General features: G+C 40.3%; 1 pseudogene; it reads right to left on the reverse strand.

Moving 5' to 3' along the window:
* Positions 1-514: 514 nt before the first annotated feature.
* LOC147662009 (uncharacterized) overlaps positions 515-22,068 on the reverse strand; it is a 22,522-nt pseudogene continuing 968 nt past the window's right edge.

Here is a 22,068-nt window from a genome sequence, read left to right on the forward strand (position 1 = left end):
AGAAAACGGACTCCCGATTTTAATGATTACCAATGCTGATGGTATCACGATTTTAAAGTGACAACAGATAAAAACACGCGCCATATTAGGGGAATATGATCATGCTGAAGAGGCACAGATATATTTAGTAAGGGGTCAAACTGTGACCCGATCTGAAGGAACCCATTAATTGCCCAGTTGTATCGACGATGAGGCAAAGTTAAGAAGCAAAAATAATCTATATAATCAAAATGTCAATTCGTACAAATCTAATTGTTTGAGAGATCAGATAAAAAAGAAAAAAAGAGTACAGCAAAGATGAAGAGTATATTTAAGCATAACTGAATATAATGTGCTAAAAAATGAAATAAATAACTAATAAATATCTCCCATAAGACAGGTGAGTTCTAATACTGTCAAACAGTCACCTGTGATAACCACTGCCAAATACATGAGCAAGATATACTGGTTCCAAATACACACATGGTATCAAAGTTGAAATGACAAATCTCAACTGTAAGAAGTAAAGAGGACACTATTGTGTGATATACCAAGATATTTCCTCATTCAGACCATGTCTGACACAGTCTAAATTGTATATCCAGAACGTTTCACGTTTCTTACGTGTTGCTTCTGTAGGTTGACCTGTTCTAGGTTGCACTTTCTCCAAAATAGACCACTTGATGTCCTGCTCATTGTGGTTCATTTTCAGAAAATGCTCAACTAACGGCGCCATCATTCTCTTAGTCCTGATCGCAGATTTGTGTTCGCTAAAACGGGTGTGAAATTCACGGCCAGTCTCTCCTACATAGGCCAACCCACAACCACAGAATAGAATATAAATTATATTACTGCTGCGGCAGTTTGTCAGGTGGCGGAGTTTAATTTTCTTATCATTATATTCAATAGTCTCAGATATAACCGCAGAGTCACAGGCGTGACACGAGCCACATCTGTGATTTCCCAAAATAATGGGAAGCCCCGTGATGGAACGTTGGCCATCTGAGGAAAATCTTTAGGTCTGGCGAGTATGTACTAGTAAGTCCCTCAAGTTCTTATTTCTTCTGTAAGCTAGTAAGGGAAGAGGCATAGAGGGAACATGCTCATCTGTATTCAGGATTCTCCAATTTTTGTTTATGATATTCCTGATCTTGAAATTCAGGGTTGAATGATTTATAACACAGGTTATACGGTTGTGTCCTGGGCGTTTGGACCCTTGTAATAGAGCTACTCTGTCATAGTATTTAGCTCTTTTAAAAGCATGTCGTACTAGACGATGGGGATAACCTCTCTTGAGTAGTCTATCCTTAAGCTCATCTCCATATTTGTGATAGGCAGCCATATCTGTACAGTTACGGCAAATCCGTAAAAATTCTCCAAATGGGATAGATTCCCTCTGGCAACTAGGATGGTAACTGTCAAATTTTAAGATGGTATTTTTAGCTGTAGGTTTCCTAAAAAAGGCTAACTTTCAATTGTCTACTGTTGCCCTCAATGCTGATATCTAAAAAATCAACCTTGTGGTTATTATAGTTTGCTGTAAATCTGAGATTGGGGTCACTGCCATTAACACAACAACAAATAATATCTGGGGGTCAAAGAGTAGGTCAGTAAGTCAAGCAAGAAGGACCACTATACCAAAAGCATGCAAAACAGTATCAGTGAGAAACAATAGTTGATGAACGGTCAAGTCAAGGCTCAAGAGTATATGGAGAAAAATATTGTTCCCATCAGAAGCCACACTGTACCGCCCTTGTTGTCATCATTTGGGATCTCCTTACCCAGGAGACACGACGGCCGGTAAGTAGTTACCGTGACCGAGATGTGATGTGAGGGCAGAACAGAAGGGTATGATAGTGGCTAATGAAAAAAAGCAGTGTCTGGTGATTGGAGTGAAAAAGTGAAGGGTAATGATAAAATTAGGTGAGTTGGGTGGAAAAAAGAAATTTATTAATATCCCCCAATCCCTAAGATTAAAAGGCAGGTGTGGGTGCAGGTTTTAAATATTAACCGCACTTATTGGTGGTCGACATGTTTCTGCATTCAAAAGAAAAAAGTTTCCAATGCATTCCTCAGGACCTTAGAGATACACTACTGCTTTATAAATAGAAATAAGATAAATAATGAAAAGATATCACCTGGACATCCAGGCGTACTCAACCGTATACTGTTTCTGCCCCACAAAACACAAAGATCACTTTCCTCTTTTAGCCAAATTCAGTGCCAAAATTTTAACAGGCAAAGATGGTGCTGGTAATAATGTAATCAAAGCCTAGTTCTTCATGGACAATTTCATAAGGACGCTATGTGGAACCCCCAGAAGGCCCCATAACACTGTCTTTTCGGCTAATTGAATTGGGGCAACTACCCCGCTACCGTAGATCACTAGTGGGATGCACTTAGCACTGTACATTTCCAGGACCAATTTTATATGAATGCGCCCGAGCAAGTGGGAAAAATCTATACTGAACATCGATGAGCATGAATGGATTATTTATACTGACGGATCTGCTTGGCCCGCCATAGGAAGTAAACAGCAATACTCCGTGGCTTGTGAAATCGTGAAGGGTGCTGCATGACGGAAAGTTCTGACCGGATAAAGTGCAAACGCAATCCCTAAGGGACTGTACCGCACAGCTGGCAGAGCTAAAAGCTCCGATACTGGCATTACAAAATACAGATCGGAATTCCCCACATTCATTGTGTGCGATTAGTTTTATTGTGTTCAGTCATACAATGAATATCTTCACTATTGGGGCCAGAATGGGTTTAGAGATTCCAAAGGTTGCACAATAGAGCACATGCTACTTTGGGAACATGAGGAAAAGCTGAAAGAATGCTTGCCACAGGCTCATGTAATTCACACATTGAATCATCAGCATGATATCATGCACATTAAAGGGAATTCATTGGCTGATGAAGGGGCCAAGGCGACAGTGCAAACTGCTGTTGTTGCTGCAATAACTCAAATAAATAATGATAGCTGTAAGCACCACATGCAATAGATCACTTTGCAAAATAAGTTTTCCACTCAAGCACTCCTACAAGTTAGATGCGTAAAACATTCTGTATGATCAAATTCCAGGAGTGGGGGATAGAGTAATACCAAACATGGATCACATATTAGGATTAATTCTAGCTGCACGCGAGGTTCTGGGTTCAGCACACACAGGTATCGCTGGAACTGTTTCACTACTGAAGCAGTATTATTGGTCACTAGGTCTTGCTAAACAGACCAAGAGTTTTTGTCCTTAAGTGCAACTTCTGCCTGTAGACGAAAGGTTCCACCATAGCACACCCACCTTAATCACCACTACTGATATGACAGTCCCCTCGCATGTGTCTATTTGGACCACTGCAGCCCCTTACAATCTGACAGGGCTTACAAGTACATCTTGGTGGCAGTGGATTCATGCTCTAGATTCCTGTGGGTTTGGCCTCAGCGCCCGGCTGACGCCCGAACTGTTATAAAGTATTTTGAATCTTCATAGGGACATAAGCAACTGGTACATTACTTTCCGACCGTAGCCCTGCGTTTCGCTCACAGCTTACAAAGAAGCTATGGGAAGTTTGGGTGTGGCATTGCAGTACTTCTCCCCCGTTATATTCCATATAGGTACCCTATATAGGTGCAGGTAACACTGTAACCTTTCACCTATATCCTTCCCTACATAACATACATAATGGTTCATAGGGACTGACCTTTTACCTAGATACAACACTGCATTCAGAGCGCAGGTTTTTCCCTGATTCAATACTCATACATTATGCATGAGGCTTCTTGGAAGCACAGCAGGACTCAAAGCAGGATGAACAGCTCCTGTATAATATCTATGTTAAAGTTCAAGCCCAACATCATCCTTAAGGCCGACACAGTAACACAGCAAGGTAGGACCCCTGAGGAGACCGTGACTTCCCAGTGGACACACAGACCAGAGACGCTGAGGTTCCTGCATGCAGATGCTCCAGCTAGCAGTAGTCTAACATCACTCGCGGGGTGTCCAACTCAAGACCAGGACGGGGTCCCACATTCTCTAACTCTTAGGTAATGGGGATTTACTTGACCTTAAGAGGGATTCTTGGCATAACACCTACACAGATGCTAGGTTCATCTAGTCAGGGAGGCATCGTAGGAGTACGCACTTTATGTGTTTTATGTACGTGTATGTATTCATTATTACTGCAAAATGGTAGAACTGTACCATCCCTTTACTTTTGTAGTACTGCTAACCATATATCTATGCTACTGTCTGATGGTTGTTACAGCACATCTATTTTACAGGAGAATAACAACTGTTCAATAAATACTTATTGAAACGCCCAGACTGTTTATTCTCTGTATCTCTGATACAAACTAAGTGAGCACCAGTAACTGAGCGAAAAGTAGCATGTTTCCACGATCCTGGGGGATCCGGGTTGGCATGTTCTGAGGCTGCCAGAAACTATTCTCTCCCCTATAAGAGGAGATTCTAGTAGCACTGTGAGCTAAATAATGCAAACAGGCTAACGTATACAGTGGGGGAGCACAGAACCAGTCTGCCACCAAACCCAAGATTTATGTTATCGGAACGCGTAGATCCTGTATAGGGTATATAGGAACTACACAACATGGCGCTGCCAACGTAGGCTGGGTACTTATTTAACAGTGGAATCTGAGTAGTTCAGTCGTGCTATTCTAAGAGACCCCCTACTCACAAAACATCAGAGACGTCTGGAGTGGGTGGGCACAAACTCCGCCACAGCTGAGTAGGCGAAAAATCCTATTTAAATTATTGACTGTTGCTAATCAAGCTTGAAGGACACAGTGTTCCTAAAATTATGCATTAAAGCCTTATCTAGGTTCTCTTGAACAAACTTCTTCTTTACAGAAATTACGGAGGACAGAGATAACCCAGTAGTGGATCTGCACCTCTCAACAGGAGAAGAAGATACAACAGGGCCAGTGTCCAGGGCACAGGTGGGACAGCAAGTACATGAGAGGATGCACAGGGGAGACTGCAACACAGCAGATCAACAGGGCCTGTGTCCATGGCACAGTTGAGAGTACAACACAGCAGAGAAACAGGGCCAGTGTCCATGCCACAGGGGAGACCCCAACACAGCAGAGCAACAGGGTCAGTTTCCATGCCACAGGGGAGACTCCAACACAACAGAGCAACAGGGCCAGTGTCCATGGCACAGGTGAGAGTACAACAAAGCAGAGCAACAGGGCCAGTGTCCATGGCATGTGGAACAGCAAGTACATGAGAGGCTGCACAGGGGAGACTCCAACACAGCAGAGCAACAGGGCCAGTGTCCATGGCACAGGTGAGAATACAACCCAGCAGAGCAACAGGGCCAGTGTCCATGCCACAGGGGAGAGTACAACACAGCAGAGCAACAGGGCCAGTGTCCATGCCACAGGGGAGAGTAAAACACAGCAGAGCAACAGGGCCAGTGTCCAGGGCACAGTTGAGAGTTCAACACAGCAGAGCAACAGGGCCAGTGTCCATGGCACAGGTGAGAGTACAACACAGCAGAGCAACAGAGCCAGTGTCCTGGGCACAGGTGAGAGTACAACACAGCAGAGCAACAGGGCCAGTGTTCATGCCATAGGGGAGACTCCAACACAGCAGAGCAATAGGGTCAGTGTCCTTGGCTCAGGTGAGAGTACATCACAGCAGAGCAATAGGGCCAGTGTCCATGACACAAGTGAGACTCCAACACAGCAGAGCAACAGGGCCAGTGTCCATGGCACAGGTGAGAGTACAATACAGCAGAGCAACAGGGCCAGTGTCCTGGGCACGGGTGAAAGTACAACACAGCAGACCAACAGGGCCAGTGTCCATGGCACAGGTGAGTGTACAACACAGCAGAGCAACAGGGCCAGTGTCCATGCCACAGGGGAGACTCCAACACAGCAGAGCAACAGGGCCAGTGTCCTTGGTACAGGTGAGAGTACAACACAGCAGAGCAACAGGGCCTATGTCCAGGGCACAGGTGAGAGTGCAACACAGCAGAGAAACATGGCCAGTGTCCAGTTCACAGGTGAGAGTAGAACACAGCAGAGCAACAGGGACAGTGTCCAGGGCACAGATGAGAGCACAACACAGCAGAGCAACAGGGCCAGTGTCCAGGGCACAGGTGAGAGTAAAACATAGCAGAGCAACTGGGCCAGTGTCCATGCCACAGGGGAGACTCCGACACAGCAAAGCAAAGGGCCAGTGTCCATGGCACAGGTGAGAGTACAACACAGCAGAGAAACAGGGCCAGTGTCCAGGACACAGGTGAAAGTACAACACAGCAGAGCAACAGGGCCAGTGTCCAGGGCACAGGTGAGAGTACAACACAGCAGAGCAACAGGGCTAGTGCCCATGCCACAGGTGAGAGTACCACAGTGCAGAGTAACGGGGCAAGTGTCCAGGGCACACGTGAGAGTACAACACAGCAGAGCAACAGGTCCAGTGTCCATGGCACAGTTTAGAGTAAAACACAGCAGAGCAACAGGGCCTGTGTGAAGGGCACAGGTGGGACAGCAAGTACATGAGAGGCTGCACAGGGGAGACTCCAACACAGCAGAGCAACAGTGCCAGTGTCCATGGCACAGGTGAGAGTACAACACAGTAGAGCAACAGGTCCAGTGTCCATGCCACAGGGGAGACTCCAACACAGCAGAGCAACAGGGCCAGTGTCCATGCCACAGGGGAGACTAAAACACAGCAGAGCAACAGGGCCAGTGTCCAGGGCACAGGTGAGAGTACATCACAGCAGAGCAATAGGGCCAGTGTCCATGACACAAATGAGACTCCAACACAGCAGAGCAACAGGGCCAGTGTCCATGGCACAGGTGAGAGTACAACACAGCAGAGCAACAGAGCCAGTGTCCTGGGCACAGGTGAGAGTACAACACAGCAGAGCAACAGGGCCAGTGTTCATGCCACAGGGGAGATTACAACACAGCAGAGCAACAGGGCCAGTGCCCATGCCACAGGGGAGACTCCAACACAGCAGAGCAACATGGCCAGTGTCCATGGCACAGGTGAGAGTACAACACAGCAGAGCAACAGGGCCAGTGTCCATGGCACAGGTGAGATTACAACACAGCAGAGCAACAGGGCCAGTGCCCATGCCACAGGGGAGACTCCAACACAGCAGAGCAACATGGCCAGTGTCCATGGCACAGGTGAGAGTACAACACAGCAGAGCAACAGAGACAGTGTCCTGGGCACAGGTGAGAGTACAACACAGCAGAGCAACAGGGCCAGTGTTCATGCCACAGGGGATACTCCAACACAGCAGAGCAATAGGGTCAGTGTCCATGGCACAGGTGAGAGTACATCACAGCAGAGCAATAGGGCCAGTGTCCATGACACAAGTGAGACTCCAACACAGCAGAGCAACAGGGCCAGTGTCCATGGCACAGGTGAGAGTATAACACAGCAGAGCAACAGGGCCAGTGTCCTGGGCACGGGTGAAAGTACAACACAGCAGACCAACAGGGCCAGTGTCCATGGCACAGGTGAGTGTACAACACAGCAGAGCAGCAGGGCCAGTGTCCATGCCACAGGGGAGACTCCAACACAGCAGAGCAACAGGGCCAGTGTCCTTGGCACAGGTGAGAGTACAACACAGCAGAGGAACAGGGCCTATGTCCAGGGCACAGGTGAGAGTGCAACACAGCAGAGAAACATGGCCAGTGTCCAGTTCACAGGTGAGAGTAGAACACAGCAGAGCAACAGGGACAGTGTCCAGGGCACAGATGAGAGTACAACACAGCAGAGCAACAGGGCCAGTGTCCAGGGCACAGGTGAGAGTAAAACATAGCAGAGCAACTGGGCCAGTGTCCATGCCGAATATGTGATCCCATTCGGCATAAAAAAATCCCGCAAACCATCACTCCGCATTTTTTAGGACGCAAATACCATCACTCCGCAAGCCAAAATTCCTCCTCAAATTTTGATACCGCATATGACTTCACTCCGCATGCAATTACTTCACAAATGCATATATATATATATATATATATATATATATATATATATATATATATATATATATATATATATATATATATATATATATACACATATATATATTTTTAATTAAAATGAAACAATATTTCATTTAAATTACATTATATTTAGAACTATTTTAATATTACACATATTTATACATATACATATATATAAATATATTACCTACTGGCGGTCGCCAGTAGGTATATATAGTTAGGATTTTTTCCCTATGGGATTTCTGAAAATTCTATGCCTAATAACTTTTGCGTTCGTGGACGGAATTGGCTGAAATTTTCAGGAAAATGGCACATTTTGTTTCTGAGCAGACCTTGAAAATTTGGGGGGGTTTTGTGGAGGGGGGGCCGAGAAAAAAGGGGGGTCCCAAAACGCCTTTTTCCCATGTTAATTTCCATAGGGCGGTTGGACTCACTTTTAGCCCGAACGGCTGAATGGATTTTCACGAAACTTGGCAAAATTGTAGGGACTGTTAGCCCGATGTGCCTTTGCTAGGTCTCAATATATGTGCTTCAGTGGATTTTGAGAAATTAACGTTTAAATCAAGATATATATCTGTAACAGCGCTCCGGGCAGCTATCCGGTTAGCGAACCTTTCGCGTAACGGAACTTTGCGATGAGAAGCTGATTGGCCCTCCGGTGTCTGTCAACATTCTAAACAGTCCGGAGCGGCCGCCATCTTGTCTCTCGGTAGGATCGAGAGACAAGAGGAGGCCAAAACAAAGGGGGAAATTACCATAAGGGGGCATAGTAGATCCTCGTTGACCCCCTAGGTTTTATGTGGAGGTTTTAAAAGGGCCTAGGAGGGTCCAAAAAAAAAAATTTTTTTTTGCGTGGTAAGCGCCAAGTTCGCGAACCGGATAGCTTTCTGGGCAGCGAACTTTATGGATAAAAGAATGAAAGACTTTTCTAATACTGTATGTTAATTGTTTGTTGTTTTTCTTGTTTTTTTTTGTTTTCTTTATTTATTTATTTTTTTTATTATGATTGTGTTTCATACTTTATTAAATTTTCTAACATTTCATTGTCAGAAATGTCATAATTTATTATAGGGTGTAATTGTTTTTCATTTTGAAGCAAGTTGTCTACTGCTTCAACACATTGTAGAAGTTCGTGGTCTCTACTGTCATCCATAAAGTCATCAAGTTTGTCTTGGCTGCTCTCCTTCAGTTCAATCGAAAATGAAACTTGCTGCTCGCCTTCCATTTTGCCTGAAATTTGGATTAAAAAAATATATATTAGTAGAGATAGGGCACTGTTGGGATTAATTTTAGATAGGCAGTTTTTATCAGTGAATTTATCTTTTGGCAGTGTATAGTATGAGAGTGGAAATAGGACTAAAAAAAAGTGTATGTGATTTAACCAAGACACTACTACTACAGAGGGATAGTGTATATGTAGCAGAAAAAGTCTACTATATTAAGTCATAGTGCACAATATATTAAATTATAACTTACCTTCACAAAGAAGTTGAAGTTTTTTGAAGCTTTTGAAATAGGAGGTACAACAAGAAGTAGTAGTCAAAATGGCTGTGTTTCCTTCTCTCCCTTTATATATATACAGGTATATAACCAATCAAATGTCAGGTAATAAAAGTAGAAAATGAAAGTAACATTTTCATTGGTTGTCAATTCCAACAATTCAGATGTGTTTTGTGAAGTAATTTACCTCACGGTACTTGGAGAGGTCTACAGGCTAAATGGCTAAATGGAATTTCAATGAAATTTGTGAGAATGGAAGGGATTGTTATGTAGTATGAGCTAATCTATATTTGGTGAGAGTGTTTCTAGTCGTTATTCTGTAAATTACTTTCCCGCCTTTTTTTAGGACCGCTTTCCGGGAAGCTGCCCGGTTAGCGAACCTTAAGCGTCACGGGAGTCCACCATTTTGTGTTTCGTTCGCATTAAGATACAAGATGGAGGGCAAATAATGTTTAGAATGGGTAGAAGGGGTCATGGTAGACTTATCTTGACCCCCTAGGTTTTCTGAGCGTGGCTGAGGAGGCTTATATGTGCGGAAAAAAATTTTTTTTTAAAAAAATTCCGCGAGGTTAGCTTTCGGTTAGCGAACCGGGTAGCGCTCCGGGGAGCGAATTTTGTGGAAAATTAGTGAAAAAAGTTAGAGAAAAATAATAATTGTGAGTGATCAGATGTAGGGTAGCTCTGAGAAGAGCTTTTGGGTTTATGGTACATTTAGGTACTTATAAGTAGGTACCAATGCAGAGTCTTAAATTCAGAATGAAAATTCTGTTGCCCTCATCTGAGAAGTGAACTCCATCTCCTCTGTAGATATCTTGCATGTAGTAACGCAAGTTATTGTTGTACAGAGAGCCCATTCCATGGTCTCTCATGTAAGCTGAAACAGATTTGTTTACATGCTTCCTCGCTTTCTCAATTTGTGGACAAAATTGGTTGGACCACCTCCATTTCTGTCTTTGGCATATATTGGAATATACCAAGGCAGTTTGAGGAAAAAGTGCCATTAATTGCTCCAAGGTGTCCTTTAAAAGCATTTCCAGACCTACCCCTGTCAAAGTGCCCAAATCATTACCTCCACAGTGCACTATTAACAGGTCAGGTTTTGGCAAATGCATAAAGGTTTTCACCAATGGTATCAATTGGTGACATTTTAATCCTCTTTGGCCCAACCACTTAATTTCCACATCTTGTAAATTGAGGTTGTGTAAATTTCTGCTCTCAGCATACCTTTGAGCCCAGTGGATGTAACTATGTCCAACAATCCAGACGTTAAACATGGTGGAAGAAGGTTGTTCTGCAGTCAGATGAAGTGTGGTAATGAAAGGGCAGTTGAAACAGTAGGAGTTTCTAAAGAAAAAAAACTGTGGATTTACAATGCTAATGATTCATTAGCAGTGATTGGTGCATTTCCATTTCTGAAAACAGAAAGTTAGGGTGCATGGATGTGTTCTTTGAAAGATGTAATTTGAATGGTCAAGGAAGAAACATTTAATGAAAGATTGCACTGGATACGCAGGTGCACTGAGAGTTCAGAGTTCAATTGAAACATTGTTGTGTGAATTTGCAAACATGAGAGGTCTTCCAGGAGGTGGTTGCTATGGAAACAAGGCAGACAGGGCAGAGGGGGGAAGGGTTTTGATTTGAAAAAAGTGAGGGAAGAGGTATGATTGGCTAATATGAGAGATATGTGAAAAGAATATCTGTATTTCTGTGCTTTCAATAGCTGCAGCCTTTGGAGTGCATCCTTTTTCTTCTGCTGAAGACAATTTGGTGTATTTCTGAGACTGTTTTCAAAACTCAAAAAATATTTGCTAAGGTGAGAAAAGATTTATTTAATTTAGATAGAGAATAGTATGATTTAAGGAGAAAATGATGAAGAAAGCTGTGTTTTTAAAATGTGGTTTTGTCTCTAGTGATATACTAATAGAATTAGTTTCAAAGAGAAATTATAATTGCATATTTGGTGTAACATTCTGGCATGCAGTTACACAAGATATTGTAATACATGGAGGCCATTTCATGGTCTGTTATGTAAGCTGAAACAGATATGTTGCTTTTAAAAACGATTTAAGAAATCAATTACATTTCTAGATATGTACTGCTAGAGCTTCATAGGTTGTTTTGGGCCATATTTATAAGGTATTTGAGTGTCTAAGATGTTGTGTTCGCCTTTTAAAATGTAAAGTGTTCCTCATGGGACAAGTGTCTTGTAAATACGCTCCCACTTGTGCTTGGCAAATTTAGATTTTGATTATGGGAGTTACCTAGCCATGTTAATAGTGTCCCAAAAATGGTGCTAGGGCATTCCAGAAAACACTTTCATGTGTCTCAAGGACATTTTTAGTCATTTCTTCATGAATGCAGGTATACAATTGATTTATATGCTGTGTTTAAAAACGAATTTTGAAATGAATTAAATTTCAGGATATGTACTGTTAGAGCTTCATAGGTTGTTTGGGGTCATATTTAGAAGGCATTTTAGTGTCTTTGAAGTTATTTTTCCCTTTTTAAATGGAAAGCGTTCCTCATGGGGCCCTGAGCAGTTCTTAGCCATGTTATTTAATAGGAAGTGGATAACATGGCTAAGAGCATTTGCTGGGAAATGCATGAATATCGCTGATTTTTCTGCTATATTCATGCATTGTGGCCGTTTTTTTTCACATTGTTCATAGGTTGTTTGGGTTCATATTTAGAAGGCATTTTAGTGTCTTTGATGTTATTTTTCCCTTTTTAAATGGAAAGCGTTCCTCATGGGGCCCTGAGCAGTTCTTAGCCATGTTATTTAATAGGAAGTGGATCACATGGCTAAGAGCATTTGCTGGAAAATGCATGAATATCGCTGATTTTTCTGCTATATTCATGCATTGTGGCCGTTTTTTTCACATTGCTTCATAGGTTGTTTGGGTTCATATTTAGAAGGTATTTTAGTGTCTTTGATGTTATTTTTCCCTTTTTAAATGGAAAGCGTTCCTCATGGGGCCCTGAGCAGTTCTTAGCCATGTTATTTAATTGGAAGTGGATAACATGGCTAAGAGCATTTGCTGGAAAATGCATGAATATCGCTGATTTTTCTGCTATATTCATGCATTGCGGCAGTTTTTTTTCACATTGCTTCATAGGTTGTTTGGGTTCATATTTAGAAGGCATTTTAGTGTCTTTGATGTTATTTTTCCCTTTTTAAATGGAAAGCGTTCCTCATGGTGCCCTGAGCAGTTCTTAGCCATGTTATTTAATAGGAAGTGGATAACATGGCTAAGAGCATTTGTTGGAAAATGCATGAATATCGCTGATTTTTCTGCGTTATTCATGCATTGCAGGCCTTTTTTTATCACATTTGCAAGCATTTCTTAGCCATGTTATCCAATGGGAGGTGGATAACATGGCTAAGAGCATTTGCTTCAAAGGTTGTTTGGGGTTATATACCATTTTTGGGAAATTATTAACATGCCTATCTAACTCCCATAATCAAAATCTAAATTTGCCAACCGCAGGTGGGAGCGTATTTACAATAAATTTGCACCATGAAGAATGTAAAATAGCATACTAGATACTCAAATAACTTATAAATATGATCCAAAACATCTTATGAAGCACTAGTAGTGCATATTTCCAGAAATGTATTGGTTTTCATTTAATGATTTACTTCATTGGTAGGCCTTCACATGTTTTTTTACCTTGGTTTTTTTTCAGTGAAAATCTTATCTGCAACCATGTGTTGGCCTCACCTCAAATAAACAAAACAGGTGATGGACTGAATGTGGATCAATGACACACATTCACCCCAGTCCAAAGATCTGGGCCTAAACAAACCTTTAGATAGGCTACATCTTATCGTCATCCTGAATTAATGATTTAAAATATTAGGGAGTGATTTATGAGTGTTGTATGCCTGTTTTGTACCATTGAGTGTCATTTTTGTGATGCAGTGCTGGTGGAAAATATTTGCTATGTTAAATAATTAGTACAGCATTAAGTTTTAGATGACTGTTATTTATTTACTGTTTGGTAATAGTGGTTAATAACATTTTATATTATATTTTTTCACAGATTCAACTGCAGATTCTTTCATAGTTTGGAAAATGCCTTCCAGAAGTCGAATACGAAAGGCTAGAAAACGTCAAAGACAGCAGGATGATGTTTTATTGCAGCAGTCCTCTTCCCCAAATACTTGTCAAAACACCAAGAAAGGTCCGGGTAAGAGCACGAAATCATTCTTAAGAAATATTTGTAGTAAAAAAAATTTTGCTCAAAAAAATGTGTCTCTTAACAAAAAGAGAAGTAATTTAAATGGAAAGGAGAGACCCATCACAAATGTTACTGGTAGAGGAAGAGATAACTCTGTGCATGATAGTAGAAGGAAACAACAGTTTAGGGACATTCGACAACGAATGTTCCGTAATAGGATATTAGTTAATTTATTGAAAAATATTAAAAAGAAAGGCCAACAGAAAGCGGCATTTTATAGGAAGAAGAAAAATGTAGAGAAAATTATTGATCATGCTTTTGAAATCAAGCGAAAGTTGTTTATTTTGGTAATCAATAGAATTAGGAAACTAAGCAAGGTAATTTCTGATTTCAAAACAAAAAGTAGATGGAAGAGAGTAGTAAATCGTACTAACTTTTGTGAAGTTTTTTCTGGAGAATGGATGCATAGTTCAAGTTCTGAGGCATTTTTTAATGAGGAGACTTATTTTCAGGATAATGATTTGGTGCATGCAGTTGACATCAGTGGTCGAGCTTATGAAGTGAAGGATGGTTGTCCAGTTGAAAAAGAACTACTTGTGACAACAGAGACAGAAGAGGCGCTAAGTGATGAGGTTTTAGGAAGACGTCCTAAGGGTCCTGTGTACATTTGGAAGTGTAGTTCTATTTGCAGTGTGCGACAGGTTTCCATCAATTTGCTATGTGATTTTATACGGACATTTAATAAGAAAAGTTTGAAGCAGAAAATGAAGTTGTTGCAAGATTTAGATCCTTGCAGAGTGAGACAAATGACAGGTTTGCGTGGTCATTCACTGGCTTGTCTTTCCAGGAGAGTATGCCAGAGTGTTTTTCATCATTTCAGGATGCTAGCAGTGCATCATAATAAAGTGAGAAAATTAGTGAGAATGTTGTATTATGCTAAGAGTCCAGCAATTATGCTTAAACAGTTATGTGCTGCTCTTTTGCATGGTTCTGAAATAGATGTGAAGAATCTTTGTGAAGAAATTGAGTTTTGTTACTTTGGTAGTAAAGATGAGAATGTTCAAATTGACCCTGAAGTAGAGGGTAATGTGGAAGATAATGTACAGGTTTCCAGTACAGATAATTTTCAGAAGGAAATTGCCACGTTTCAGATGAAATCAAGTGAGAGGCCTAATTTCACTTGTGTATGTTGTCGACGCACTTATTATAAGAATCAGACTAAGGTAGTGGATTTATATGCAAAAAGTGAAAGGGAAAATAATAGTGAATGGAAGGATTTAGCCACATACTTGATGGTAGAAAATTATTTTGATTTGGGATCGGATCAACGTGTGTGTACTTATTGTTGTAATAAATTAAACCAAAACCAGATGCCTGCTAGGGCAGTTCATAATAATCTGGAATTGGTTGAGATTCCTTCTGAATTGAAGGATTTAAATACTTATGAATCTATTTTGATTCAAAGTATCCATCCCTTTCAGGCTATTGTAAGAATGGAGCCAAAGACAGGGAAATTGCCTCCAGCAGATTTACAGAGAGGATTAAAGGGAAGAGTTGTTTATTTGCCTCTAGATTTGAACAAAAACATTAACACAATTGGAATAGAAAAAGTGGAAGAGGAACCTCTGGTTATCTTGGTTAATGGGGTTCCGACAAAGAATAAGAAAATATGGCAAGATTTAGTGGATGTTAGGAAAGTCAAAAAGGCAACAGTGTATTTGAAGAAAAATAATAAGTACTATAAGAATGTATATGTTGCAGAAGAGGAAGTAAGTGATGAAGAGGATAGCGATTTGTGTGCTGGCCAAATTGAGAAAGTAGAGGCCTCTAAAAGTGAAGAAATATATGAACATTATAGTGTTCATCCTTTGCATTCCAAGGAAGTGATGGGGAATGCTATTGAGTTGTTTCAAATGAAACAAGCCAAAGGGAGTCCCATTAGTGTTTGGGAGGAAAGTTTGGAAGCTCGGTGTTTCCCACAGCTATTTCCCACAGGTCAAGGAGGAAGATATGATGAGCGACCTCGTGAAATTCCTGCGTCTGAATACCGGACTTTACGATTGTATGCAGAAGATCCTAGGTTTCGGCAATGCATTCCCTATTTGTTTCATCTCCTGTTTGAAAGCGATCTGTCTGGACTGTCATATGCAGTGAACCACATCTTAAAAAGTGGTATACAGATGCGAAACATCTCGGCAAGTGACTTTATGCATAAAGTCAATGTCCAAGACAGTATTTTGGATTCTCACTTAATTAATCTCATGGCGTGTCAGCGTGGTACTAATGAGTACTGGTACCGTCGTCATGGTGACTTAAAATGTATGCTGAGGAACTTAGGAACTCCGACATGGTTCCTCACTCTGAGCTGTGCCGAGTATGGCTGGGATGACTTACTTGAATTTCTACGAGAGGCAAATGGAAATATTGAAAACATTGAATTCAAGACACCTGGAGAACTGTGTTCTTTGGATCCTGTGAATGTATGCAGGTACTTCAATCATAGATTTGAAGCTATGATGTCTTTCATCACAAATAAAAAGAATCCACCTCTTGGAGAGGTGTTGGATTTCTTCTGGAGAAAGGAGTACCAAGCAAGAGGTGCCCCTCATATACATATGTTGCTGTGGATCAAGGATGCACCTAAATTTGGAACAGATCCGGATGACTTAGTGATGAATTTCATCGAACAGTATTCTACGTGTGCTGTTCCAAACGCAACGGAGAAGAAAAGTCTAAGAGAACAAGTTCTACGTTTCCAAAGCCATCGTTGTGGAAAGTACTGTCGTCGTAAATTCAGAAACAAGGACAAGTTCTACACCAAATGTCGTTTCAACTTTCCACGACCGGTGATTTCTAAAGGAAGAGTGAACAGTTTGATGTCTTCGCTGCGACATAATGTGACGAGGAAATCACCCAAGAATACATACAATTTGAAAAGGAACGAAGAGTCCAAGTACATCAATGACTACAACCCAGTGATTTTGTCCATGTGGAATGCCAACATGGATATACAGTTTGTGGCTGACAACTGTATGGCTGTGGCTCGGTATGTGACATCTTACATCACCAAAAAAGAAAAGACCGAACTGAAGGATATGTGGGAGGACATTTCCCATGAAAAGAGCCTCAGCAAGAAGTTGTACAGTTTCAGTCTGAAGATGTTGTCGCATCGAGAAATCGGAGCTTACGAATGTTCTGATCGATTGTCTTCAGCAAGTCTCTATGCCAAATCCAGGAGTCTCGTTTGGGCGAGTCTTGGTCTTGCTGCAACGCGAAATCGAGTTCTAAAACCTGTTCGGGAAATTGAGTATTTGGCAGAAAAGGAACCAAACAGTACCGACATTTTGAAGACCAACATGTTGGATACATATTATCCAAATCGAAGCAGTCACCTTGAGAATATTTGTCTATATGAGGTTCTCCAAAATTATATATTCAAGAGGAACATCAAAGAAGATATTGAGAAAGGAGTGTATGCTGTAATTGGAAGTGAGGGATGCCTGGTCAAGCAAAGAAAATGCCAATTAGTAAACCATCGAAAATTAAGTGGCGAATCTCCAGAAAAAAAGGAGTTTTTCTATTTAGCACTTTTGCAACTTTTCAAGCCTTGGCGTGCAGAAGAGGAACTGCTTGGAGATTTCCTCTGTTACGAAGACTCTTTCAATGCAGCCAAGGAGTCCATAGAATGTCCTGCTTTTTCTAAATATCAAGAAATGCTAACTTTGGAAATTGAGCAGGAAGCAACGATTGCAGCCGAGATTGCCAGAGACAGTTCTCAGGACAGTCAGAGTTCTGTTTCATTGAGTCAAGATCCACTTGGAGGACCTATTATCGAAAATGAAGCTGCCACTGCTATGAATGAAGTAGAAAGAGCCATGGCACATGCTCAGGAGGATTCAGTTAACTTACAAGACTTGGAAAAACAACTCAACGTTGAGCAGAGGAAAATATATGATGAAGTTACCAAGGAAATTGAGCACGGATTAAGTCATGAGAAGAAAGAGTGCTCGTGTACGTCGTTGAAGCCTGTCCGACTGTACGTGAGTGGAGAAGCGGGAACTGGAAAAAGTTTCCTCATTAAAGCAATCTCTTGTTATTTGCAGGAAAGGACTGAGTCATCGCTGTCTTGTGTTGTCACCGCTCCTACTGGACTGGCAGCACATAATATTAAAGGTATTACTTTGCATCGTCTATTGATGCTGCCGGTGGAGCATGACAACAAATTACAATACAACAAGTTATCTGGAGATGCTTGCTGTGAAGTTTCAAGAGTTTTGAGGAAAATGAAACTACTTATCATTGACGAAGTAAGCATGGTTTCCAATGTCATGCTTGCCTTTGTGCATTTGAGAATGCAAGAAGTACTTAAAACTGAATATGATGTCTTATTTGGTGGGAAACACATTATTGTTTTCGGAGATCTTCTACAGCTGACACCAGTAAAAGGTCAACCTGTGTTCAAAATACTCACGCATGAAGATACCAGGAAGTGCCTAGGGAGCATTGGCAACGTCAATATATGGTTAAACTTCAATTATGCAGAACTGCATCAAAATATGCGTCAGGCAAAGGATGAAGATTACAAGAATATTCTACAAGATATTAGAATTGGAAAAGTGACCGAGCATGGGAAAGAAGCTTTAAATGCACGGTTACTGTCAAATTTGTATCCCAAACAAGATATTGTGCCTGAGAATATTTTTCAGAAAATTACTGAGAAGAAATCCGGGATATGTCTCATGCCAACTCTTGCAGAATGTGCCATCTTCAACAACAAAATGTTGAATTTAGAAAAGCAAGAGATTGTGAAACTTGAAGCTATCGACAAATTAGAGCATATGGGATCAACAATTATTTTGTCAGACAATTTGAAATCAAAATTGGATTCATTAGAGAAGACTATATCTAAAACAGCGGGTTTTGAAAAGACTTTGAATGTGTGTTTAAATTGCCGAATTATTTTGAGAAGGAATTTACATGTAGAAAGAGGTCTGGTAAATGGATCAATGGGTAATGTTGTTGATTTTGAGAAATACAGAAATAGAGATGGAATAGAATTTTTAAAAATTAAATTTGATGGCATTGAGGAAGTACAGCAAATTGGTCGTTGTTCTGCTAGGTTTTTGCTTGTTAAAGATTTATATGTTCGCCGTAAACAGTTTCCTGTTTGCTTGGCATATGCGGTGACAATCCATAAATCGCAAGGTTTAAGTGTAGACTGTGCATTGGTGAATATTGGCAGTTCTGTGTTCAAGGAGGGTATGGCATATGTGGCATTGTCACGAGTTAGAACTTTATCGGGATTGTACTTGATTGACTGTGATGTCACAAACATTTGTGCGGATCTAGATTGTGTTAAGGAATACAATAGGTTAAGAAGAGAGTATGCGCCACATTTGCCTCAATATCCTTTGTTTGAGAAACGTGTGGTAGGCCGCAAACGTAGAAATAGCAGTAATAGTAGGGAGGTTGTTGCAAAAAGACTAAAAGTCAATGAACCGAAAATTGTTAGCAGAAAGAAAGTGGATTCTGTTGAAGATGTTGTCGGTTTTCAATTTGAAAACAGTTCTGGTGTCAACTGCTATGCAAATGTAGTGGTTAATGTTCTCTTTTCACTAGAGAGTTTAAAAGAACAGATTCTGTTGAATTCTGAACAAATTTTATGCTGTTTGTTGAATTCTGTTTTCGAGAAATGTAGCAGTGATCGAACAAAAGTAGAAAGTGTGTCTGAAGTTCGTTATCTGTTAGATGAATGTTCAGGTCAAACAGACTTCTCTGAAAATAATCAGCAAGATTGTCAGGAGTTTTTAATGTATATGCTTGATATATTGCAAGTTGAGGGTGTAGATGTAGATCACCTGTTTGGGCTTTCTTATCAATGGCAGCATGACTGCGAGAACTGTATGGTATCAAGTACTACTAGTGTAGACTCAGAAAGATTTATATATTTAACTTTGCCAGACAGTAAATCAGTCTCCTTTAATAAGCTAGTAAATGCAGCGGATCACAACATGGAGTGTAGCCAATGTAAATGTGATATGATGTCAACATTATTTATACGTAGATATGGCCAGTATGTCATTTTAATGATGCAACGATGTAGGCCTGATGGAACAAAATTGTCAACTTTAATAAAAAATTTTGTGGCTTCTCAGCTGTCAATATCAGGGAGGACTTTTGTTACTGTAGCAATTATCTATCACGATGGTCCATCAACAACATCAGGACATTATACAGCTTACTTAAAGTCTGGAAACGGCTGGTCATTCTGTAATGATTCTGTTGTAACGTTCAAAAAAAAATTGCCGTTTGACCTTAAAAATTCTTACCTGGTGTTTTTAAAACCAAAATTTTAAGTAGAGGGAATGTAAGTCTGCAATGCTGTCTCGATTAAAAATTCAACTATATAAACCTAATGCAAGTAAGTCTGCTTCATAGTAAGCAGTATCAGTGTCATAGGAAAAGGAGAACATGACTGACAAAGAAGAGTAAGATATTAGTAGTCCAGGATTGTGAAAATAATCTCAAATATTTTATTTTTGAAAGTTGCGAAAATAGAAAATGTCGGGATTTGATTGGAAGAATTACAAGATTTGCGAATCGCGGCAACATGATTTGGCCTAGTGGAAACATGTGATATAATGAGAGAAGTTTTTTTTCTATGTAACATATTTCACGTATCGATGGAGGTTTTCTTTCAGAAAGTGGCGGGCTGAAAATATTTAAAGCACAACAGAGTGGATGCTGTTTATAGGAGATCCTTCGACGTCATTGAAAGTAAGTTAATTTTAAGAAGTTTTGAAATCAGATTTCTTAGGTTGTATGGGTTTTTTAAACACAGTCATTTTGATTGTGTTTTTTTTTCCCCGCTGTTACATGATGAATACCTTCAAGTCACTGATTTAAGTGAAATTTGATACATTCTGAGAACAGCAAAAATAAACCATTTAACATGTATAATTAATGTTATGCTTTTTGTCCTTATGATATACATTTAGAAATGTGTGGTACATATGGGTAAGGTGAGTTCTGTAAATATCAATTTTAATGCTTAGAGTGCTGTACTTCTGGGTAGTGTTTTTTTTTTATAAAAAAAAGAGGCCTCACCTCAAAGAAAGCTCTTGAAAGCACACATCTTATTTGCATCCTAAAACAATCATTTACAATGTTAGACACAATTTTATTATGACTTTACATCTTTTTTGCGCTGCTATTGCATCACTATTGTGAGACATTAGCAGTGCAAGAAAAACATCATGTTTCAAAATAGGCCTCAGTTCAGCAATATCAAGATACAGTTTCTTTCGAATATATATCTTTAGGATTGTGTAGGGAACGTAGAGAAGCAGAGACTTCTGTAAATGTCAAAGTTGTTGAAAAACTGTTTGTTTTTGAACCTTTTCCCTTGTCTTTTCTAATTTTTAAATACATGTTTTAATATTTTTTGAAATGTTTGTTCTTTGTTTTACAGATTGAAAGTATGAAAAAATATTTAAAAAAGGTAACAAGAATTATAAGGTAAATGTTTTCCACTCTTTTTACCCGCAATGCACTGCTGATGATGTCATTGACAGTATCTCTCATTTACTCTCTCTAGCTGTCTTTCTTTTTACATTATTCTCTGTTTACTTCCCTTATACTAACTCTTCTTTTTTTTTAAAAAAATATTTTTTTTAGTTCGCTTAAAGTTCGCGAACCGGTCAGCGAACTTGAAGCGAACCAAAAGAAATAGAGCTTGCCAGAGTGATAAACATTCTAGCAATTTTGTTTGAAAGGGGAGGTAGTTCTGAAAAGAACTGTTTTTTTTTGTTTTTGTTGTTTTATGTTTTTTTTGTAATTTTTTGAACATTTTTTGATTTTTTTGTATTTTTAGAACTGTTTTATGTTTTTTTTGTGTTTTTTAAGGAGGGGAGACAACAAAAAACAGGCTTTCAAAACGGCTCAACTGGAGCAAAAAAAAAGAAAATTACTTTTTGGGTGCATTAGGGCACTTATGATTTTCATATGCAATGTTCATGAGGTTGACACTCATGTTGCCATATGACAGCATAGCACCACAGTAAATACAAGACACCTTCATGTGCTGGAAGTTACGTTGGATGTTTGGCACAGTCTCTTGTGCCTCTCTTCCCGTCAAAGACAATGTGGATGTAGATCTTGCCACAGGAGTTGCCGTCGGATTGTCTTCAAGATCCCTCAACTCAGCCCGGCTGTAGTTCAAGGGATGCCACCTGCTCATGTGACGGTGCATTGTATAGTTCCCCATACTGTACTTCTTTTCTGTGCCTCTCGACAATCTGTGGTCACAGATGAGGCAGGTGGCATATTTTGCATTCACTTTCTTGGTTCCAGGAGGGATGGTGAAAAACTGCCAGATGAAACTGGTTTTTCGTTTAGAAACCCGGGGCAACTCATCA

This window comes from Lissotriton vulgaris, unplaced genomic scaffold (assembly GCF_964263255.1).
Source record: "Lissotriton vulgaris unplaced genomic scaffold, aLisVul1.2 SCAFFOLD_225, whole genome shotgun sequence".
NCBI lineage: Eukaryota > Metazoa > Chordata > Amphibia > Caudata > Salamandridae > Lissotriton > Lissotriton vulgaris.